Source organism: Phyllobates terribilis, unplaced genomic scaffold (genome assembly GCF_046119375.1).
Source record: "Phyllobates terribilis strain yellow unplaced genomic scaffold, ASM4611937v1 Scaffold_27__1_contigs__length_16484149, whole genome shotgun sequence".
Taxonomy (NCBI): domain Eukaryota; kingdom Metazoa; phylum Chordata; class Amphibia; order Anura; family Dendrobatidae; genus Phyllobates; species Phyllobates terribilis.
In genome coordinates this window covers 12,774,799-12,783,370 of record NW_027362787.1, presented here as the reverse complement: position 1 = coordinate 12,783,370, position 8,572 = coordinate 12,774,799, and the positions used below count along the sequence as shown (strand labels likewise).

Genomic DNA, 8,572 nt, shown 5'->3' with positions numbered 1-8,572 from the left:
TTTATCCAAAAGGAAGTAAAAAGGGAGAGCTAGAAAGATAGCATTGCATCACATTACATGGCAATGCAATGCACAGTTGCTGAAGTTGAACCAAAATGAGCTTGTAATCTGGCTTCTGCAACTTTGAACATGAAAAATCCAATGAGGAGAAGAAAAGCAAAGCCAAAGAGTCCATCCCAAAATCCGACAAACAAGCAAAATGAACAAAAAACATTGAATTCAATTCTTTCTGATTTTAGAAACTGCATTAAAGAAGGGGTGCACCGGTCCTGGAGATACTGCAATACCAGGTCAATGCGTGGAGTGGACAGAGCAAGCTCTTTTTCCATCTCCCTGTTCTAAAAATCCATTTAATATATGGTCCCCAGATAGGGGACGTATCAGATATTAAACTGATAAGAACAGATTTTTTTTTTTTTTTTCCTCAGATTAAGACCCACATTAATTTATGCATCATAGCGCATATTCACATAACGGGTTCTCAAATCATCATTCGGAAAAACAAAAACAAAATCCCAAAAAACACAACCCTGCAATTAACTGTTACTTACTGTATGAAGTCCAATGTGAAAAGTTCCAGAGTGCTTCTGCTTCTGTCTCACCATACTTCTTTTTATCCAATAAATAGGCATAAAACAGTCTAGCAAGAAAAATCTTTCTGCATTCCATGGGGGTAAAAACAATCTTTTTAAAAATCACCAAATTCCGAACGTCCCATAAAACCTCTTTATATATGACAAAAATAATCCAGCTTGCCCGCTTCCTTTGCGAGTACTTAAAATCTTGACCTATTAAAATCCTTTCAAAATCGAAACAATGAAAACCAACTAAAGCAACAAACATACGTGACAACAAGGTAAAAACTTTTTTAGCAAAAAAACAGTCCCAAAAAATATGCTGTATTGTTTCCACCTTATTGCAACCTTCCCTAGGACATAGTTCTTGAACCTTTATCCCCCGGTCATTCAAAAAAGCCCTTGTTGGCAAGCATCCATGCAACGCCATCCAGGTTACATCCTTCTGTCTGTTGCTGATTCCACGCATGAAAAAAAGCTTCCACACCTGTCCAGACTGTGCATTATTACAAAACGGCACATCACATAACATCTCCTTCTTCTTAATACCTGAGACAATCAGTTTTTTGTCCGGTCTAACCATGGAGCTTATCCCATTTTGATCATAGAAGGACCTAAGCACCACATAAAAAAACGGTATCACAAACGAAACTGGTTTTCTTAAATCCTTCTCACACCAGCTCCATTTCTGGAAAAGCCGTCCTGCTAAATATTTGCACATGTCCGCAGTCCTGTTATTGCACTGGGATAATTTATAAATGTTCAAAAAATAATGCATTCTTAAAAATAAGTCAATGTTAGGAAAATCACAACCCCCATTTTCCACAGAACACATAACCATTCCTCTTCTTAGTTTCTCCATTTTGGATCCCCAAAAAAACACAAACAGTTTCCTTGTCACTCTCTTTGTCCAAAGCACAGCAGGTGGGAAAATCAAAGCAGTGTACAGCAGAAGCGGGAGAATCACAGACTTGATTACCAGCACTTTCCCTCTCAGCGACAGGTTCCTTAGTTTCCAAAAGTTCAACTTCTGATCCATTTTGTCTTCTAGAATCTTCAGGCTGCTTTTCCCTTTCAGTTCCTTCTCAAAGATGACACCAAGAACCTCAATTTCCTCCCTACTCTCCACTCCTGCCACGTTAACCTCAACCTGCCTCCCAAAGTTACAAAGCTGGCACTTTCCCCAATTCACCGCCATACCAGCCACACAACAAAAAATCCTTACGTGCAAATTCACTCTATTGAGATCCGCCTGTGAACCACAAGTAAAAACAATATCATCCATATAACTTAAAGACTTGACTGGACCCCCGGATCCCCCAGGAATAAAAACACCAGCCACACACTTGTCAACTTGCACACTTTTTAAAAGGGCCTCCACCACACAGATAAAAAGAATTGGTGACAGGGGACAACCCTGCCTAACTCCCGATAAAATATTAAAACTGGAACTCACATGCTCATTAACTAAAATCTGGCTACTGACCCCACAATAAAAACTCTTAATGACCATCAATAATTTATCCGAAACACCAAGGTGACTTAAAGCAGAGAACAAAAATCTATGTGATATTTTATCAAAGGCTTTCTCCAGGTCCACCGACTGTAACAAAAGAGCATTCTTATTCAAATTAGCCTGATAAATTAAGTCTCTTAGAAGCAGCAAATTATCTGAAATTTTCCTACCAGGCACTGCACATGCCTGATACTCCCCCACCATATCACCTATCACATCTGCCAGTCTACCAGCCACAATTTTAGAAATAATTTTGTAATCACTGTTTAACAATGTTATGGGCCTCCAATTTTTAATATCCCTCATGTCCCCTTTCTTATGAATCAGCGTAACAATCCCCCTACGCATAGAAACCGATAAAATCCCATGAGTAAAACCATATTGCACCACCCGGGAAAACTCCACACCTATAATATCCCAAAATCTAACATAAAATTCAGCAGGAAGACCATCACAGCCTGGCGTCTTGCCTTTCGCCAAGCCATCCACTGCCCGTCTAATTTCATCTTTCCCAACCTCCTCACTTAAAAACCCAATTTTCTCCTCAGGAATATTATTAGTTAATACTTTGCAATAATCATTAATTTCCGCATCGCTGGCTCTACTATCGTTAGAGAAGAGTGTTTCATAAAAGGAAAGAATACTGCCAATCATCTCATCCCCAGATACCTCCCCTGCAGGAGAAAAAACAGACTTAAAAACCCCTTTAGGTTTAAAACATTTTTTAAAAAAGTATCTCGAACATTGCTCATTTTCCTCCATGTGCTTTATTTTTGCCTTAAACATAATAGTCTTCCCTTTTTCAATAAGTATCTTCTTCAGTTCGTCCTTCAAATCTGCAATCTCTTTATCCACCTCCATCCCCGCTCTCTTAAACTTATGGAGTACTTCCAATTTTGAAATAACAGCAGCATCATGATCCCTTTTGGCTTTCGCTCTCCTAAAACACACCCCTTTAAAATAACATGCAAATTTCTCCTTAGCCCAGTCCCACCACTCTAGCAAATCTTTAAAAAGGTGCTGTTCAGACACACAAGACAAAAACACTTTATTAAAACCAACCTTAACACTCTCCTCTTCCAGCAGGCTTACGCTCAGCTTCCAGAGTCCCTTTCCAAAAGCCAGGGACTCAGCTATACACAGATCTACCACTATCATCTTGTGGTCAGAAAAAGTCGTCATCACGTGGTTGCACTTGGCCACCTTAATCCCTTCAGACATAAAAACATAGTCAATTCGGGAAACACTACGTCCACTATCTGATATGTATGTGAACTTATCACTTGGCCCAACCATCAGACCAGCATCCGTGTAGCGTAAATCCTGCACAATCTGATTTAAAATATTAGACGTAACATCAGTCCTACCTTCCGTAGAGCTCTTACGATCTTTTGCGGATCTGACACAATTAAAATCTCCAGCCACTATAGTGAAGTCTCTGCCTGGTAAAAACAACTTTAGAGACTCCAAAAACCCAACTCTTGCTTGTTTATCAGCAGGGACATAAACATTAAAAACCCGTACCCGCTGACCTAAAAAATCCACTAATAAAAACAAACATCTCCCAGGTATGATTACTTTAAACTCTAAAACCTTTAGACTGGAATTACACAGTAAAATGCCCACCCCTTCATTCCTGTTTTCTGAGCATGGGGACCAAAAAGATTGCCCCTTATTCCACTCACTCTCATGCGGGGCAGATTTAATTACACATTCCTGCAGACAGACAATATCTGCATTCACACTCTCAATGTACTCCAGTATCCCTGCTCTCCTACAAGCAGAACCAATCCCTCGTACATTCAGAGAAGCAACACACAACGCCATCATAACAACAGGAAAAAATCTCCACCATACCCGATCCATCATGAACCAGGAGAAAACCCACTCCTGCCACCCACTTTTCTACGTATATCAGGCGACTCAGAACTCGAGTCCCTGTTAGAATAACCTGGTCTTAGGGAGACTGGATCTTCCTGCCCCCCAGACCAACACCCCTCCACCTTACTTCTTTTAATCACGGAGGCATAACTCTCCTCCTTGCCATCATCTTCCTCCTCATTTTCACTCCAATCACTGTTAACCCTATCACGCTGCTGAGGGGTTATAGTTCCATCCGAATCAGAATCCTCCTCCTCCAAAACCTCCATTTCCTCACCCCCATCTCTTCCCAAAACAGGATTCACTGACTCCGCCATATTAGACAAATCCATCCCATCACCCGGGCCATGCACATCAGCTACTTTGTTTATTACTTCCAGCCCCTCCCTCAAACCAACTTTCTTCTGGCTCCGCCCCTTTTCCTCCATCTTGGGCACCGCATGGTCTCTTCCCCTACCACCATCTTGTTTTTGGCTTTCCCCCTCTGAGTCTGAGCCTTCGCCCTCCTCCCCACTTTCCTGCCGAGTCTTCTTCTGCCTCTCTTCAGCGTCCACCTGTGACCTAGGAATCTGAGCCCACAATCTACATTTCCTTGCAAGGTGATCTGCATGTCCACACAAATCACACACCTTATTCATTGGGCAACCACTTGCAACATGCCCAGATTTCCCACAACCTCTACAAACATCACCTTGCACTGGACAATCTTTCTGAACATGTCCAAACTCATGACACTTCCTACAATATTCCATCTGTCCATTATAAAAACAAAATCCCCTTTCTCCTCCGATAGAAAACTGTGCAGGAATGCTCTTGGCACCCCCAATAGCTCTATCATCCGGTCTCAGTTTTACAACATATCTCCTCTTGCCATTTAGATAATTGTATTTGTTCTTCATTCTTCCCAAAAATTTAACCTCACTACAATACCGAGCTAAAAAATTGGAAACAGTCTCATCCGGAACTTTAGGGTTATACATGTGCACAACCACATACTTATATGTCTGCTGGAACAGAGGTTCCAGTGCAATAAACTCTAGGCATTTCAATTCCTTTTCTTCCTTCATTCGTACCAACTCCATGTAGACTCTCTGGCAAATACTCAAAGAAACAAAAGTGATATCATAAATTCCTTGTTTCTGAAAATCCTGCAGTGCCAATACATCCGTTACCTTCAAGCCATTAATGTTCTTCAAGACATCAACGCAAACTTGGTCCAAACCGATTTCTCCTTCATGACCTGCAGCCACCTTCAGACGGACCGAGTCCTCTAATCCACGTGTTTTCTCCACCATTTTTACAGCAGATAAACACAATCGCCGCTCAATCGCACACTAGGGCCCCACAAGGGGGAACCCCAGTCACAACTGCCCTCCAAACAACACCAGCAGCAGAAAACCACCACTGATCTTGCCAAAAGGCCGAGAAGCGATAACCAGAATTGGTTTCAAACTACGGAGCCACCCAAGGATCCTGAAAAGTCCATTTGTGGAGATGAGCTCCTGGACTCCCGTTAAGAAGACATGTTGTCAACCTCTAGATCCCTTACATGCCTGCACTTTTCGGCTTGCTGCTGCTGCAATCCACGCGTTTTAGATCTGCATAACTCCACCTCTTTAAACACAGCACCTTCACCCCCTGCTGTTCCCACCCGCCTCAACACCGTTGGAAGGGAGGAGAACCAATTAAGGCGGGGGGTGGGGTGGAACGAGCAGCTGTCTACCCTTAGCAGGAGGGCTCCTGATTACATACCTCTCCTGCTGCTGCTGCTGCTGGCTGTCCAGCAGCAGACTGAAGGTGGCTGCTGCTGTGCACAGGTATATAAAGGCTCAGAGCCTATTATGACATGCGCAGCCAGCGTTCCATTGCCACATTCCATCTACTGCAGGCAGGATACCTGGCTGGCTGAATGTCGCTGAGAAGCTCACAGAGACCGCCATAAGCAACAGTTTAACAGAATGCCACAGACTAATCAACCAAACTTTTTGGGTTGGGTTCTCTTTTATAGTCTGCAGGCATTAAATGAAAGAAGTCAGTGTTCCAGCAGAAGGAGACAACGTTTCAGAAAAGGCATTGTAGCAAACCAAAAAAGAAATTTTAAGCGCAGCAGAGTAACCAGCGCACATACCTGTTAGCTCAGGTGAGTTTAAAAGGCTGCTGTTGATAACAAGGGCATTTGCTAAATAGATGGTGTGTGTGCAACAATATACTGAAAGGTCAATTATATTGTGCAGCTTATCTCACCACCTGTAGTTATTTAGGTGAAAGCTCCAAAATGCTTGCCTAATATGTCTGTTTATCCAAAAGGAAGTAAAAAGGGAGAGCTAGAAAGATAGCATTGCATCACATTACATGGCAATGCAATGCACAGTTGCTGAAGTTGAACCAAAATGAGCTTGTAATCTGGCTTCTGCAACTTTGAACATGAAAAATCCAATGAGGAGAAGAAAAGCAAAGCCAAAGAGTCCATCCCAAAATCCGACAAACAAGCAAAATGAACAAAAAACATTGAATTCAATTCTTTCTGATTTTAGAAACTGCATTAAAGAAGGGGTGCACCGGTCCTGGAGATACTGCAATACCAGGTCAATGCGTGGAGTGGACAGAGCAAGCTCTTTTTCCATCTCCCTGTTCTAAAAATCCATTTAATATATGGTCCCCAGATAGGGGACGTATCAGATATTAAACTGATAAGAACAGATACTACACTTGATCTTAGCCAAAAGGCCGAGAAGCGATAACCAGAATTGGTTTCAAACTACGGAGCCACCCAAGGATCCTGAAAAGTCCATTTGTGGAGATGAGCTCCTGGACTCCCGTTAAGAAGACATGTTGTCAACCTCTAGATCCCTTACATGCCTGCACTTTTCGGCTTGCTGCTGCTGCAATCCACGCGTTTTAGATCTGCATAACTCCACCTCTTTAAACACAGCACCTTCACCCCCTGCTGTTCCCACCCGCCTCAACACCGTTGGAAGGGAGGAGAACCAATTAAGGCGGGGGGTGGGGTGGAACGAGCAGCTGTCTACCCTTAGCAGGAGGGCTCCTGATTACATACCTCTCCTGCTGCTGCTGCTGCTGGCTGTCCAGCAGCAGACTGAAGGTGGCTGCTGCTGTGCACAGGTATATAAAGGCTCAGAGCCTATTATGACACGCGCAGCCAGCGTTCCATTGCCACATTCCATCTACTGCAGGCAGGATACCTGGCTGGCTGAATGTCGCTGAGAAGCTCACAGAGACCGCCATAAGCAACAGTTTAACAGAATGCCACAGACTAATCAACCAAACTTTTTGGGTTGGGTTCTCTTTTATAGTCTGCAGGCATTAAATGAAAGAAGTCAGTGTTCCAGCAGAAGGAGACAACGTTTCAGAAAAGGCATTGTAGCAAACCAAAAAAGAAATTTTAAGCGCAGCAGAGTAACCAGCGCACATACCTGTTAGCTCAGGTGAGTTTAAAAGGCTGCTGTTGATAACAAGGGCATTTGCTAAATAGATGGTGTGTGTGCAACAATACACTGAAAGGTCAATTATATTGTGCAGCTTATCTCACCACCTGTAGTTATTTAGGTGAAAGCTCCAAAATGCTTGCCTAATATGTCTGTTTATCCAAAAGGAAGTAAAAAGGGAGAGCTAGAAAGATAGCATTGCATCACATTACATGGCAATGCAATGCACAGTTGCTGAAGTTGAACCAAAATGAGCTTGTAATCTGGCTTCTGCAACTTTGAACATGAAAAATCCAATGAGGAGAAGAAAAGCAAAGCCAAAGAGTCCATCCCAAAATCCGACAAACAAGCAAAATGAACAAAAAACATTGAATTCAATTCTTTCTGATTTTAGAAACTGCATTAAAGAAGGGGTGCACCGGTCCTGGAGATACTGCAATACCAGGTCAATGCGTGGAGTGGACAGAGCAAGCTCTTTTTCCATCTCCCTGTTCTAAAAATCCATTTAATATATGGTCCCCAGATAGGGGACGTATCAGATATTAAACTGATAAGAACAGATACTACACTTGATCTTAGCCAAAAGGCCGAGAAGCGATAACCAGAATTGGTTTCAAACTACGGAGCCACCCAAGGATCCTGAAAAGTCCATTTGTGGAGATGAGCTCCTGGACTCCCGTTAAGAAGACATGTTGTCAACCTCTAGATCCCTTACATGCCTGCACTTTTCGGCTTGCTGCTGCTGCAATCCACGCGTTTTAGATCTGCATAACTCCACCTCTTTAAACACAGCACCTTCACCCCCTGCTGTTCCCACCCGCCTCAACACCGTTGGAAGGGAGGAGAACCAATTAAGGCGGGGGGTGGGGTGGAACGAGCAGCTGTCTACCCTTAGCAGGAGGGCTCCTGATTACATACCTCTCCTGCTGCTGCTGCTGCTGGCTGTCCAGCAGCAGACTGAAGGTGGCTGCTGCTGTGCACAGGTATATAAAGGCTCAGAGCCTATTATGACACGCGCAGCCAGCGTTCCATTGCCACATTCCATCTACTGCAGGCAGGATACCTGGCTGGCTGAATGTCGCTGAGAAGCTCACAGAGACCGCCATAAGCAACAGTTTAACAGAATGCCACAGACTAATCAACCAAACTTTTTG

General features: G+C 43.2%; 3 non-coding genes across 3 annotated transcripts; all 3 read right to left on the bottom strand.

The window, feature by feature from the left end:
- Window positions 1-253: 253 nt before the first annotated feature.
- On the bottom strand, window positions 254-450 carry LOC141177913 (U2 spliceosomal RNA). The gene has a single exon (XR_012254428.1). It is a non-coding gene; the product is annotated as a U2 spliceosomal RNA (small nuclear RNA).
- A 6,070-nt stretch (window positions 451-6,520) lies between these two features.
- LOC141176783 (U2 spliceosomal RNA) lies at window positions 6,521-6,711 on the bottom strand. Its single transcript, XR_012253439.1, has one exon. It is a non-coding gene; the product is annotated as a U2 spliceosomal RNA (small nuclear RNA).
- A 1,115-nt stretch (window positions 6,712-7,826) lies between these two features.
- On the bottom strand, window positions 7,827-8,017 carry LOC141176782 (U2 spliceosomal RNA). The gene has a single exon (XR_012253438.1). It is a non-coding gene; the product is annotated as a U2 spliceosomal RNA (small nuclear RNA).
- Between the last annotated feature and the right edge of the window lie 555 nt (window positions 8,018-8,572).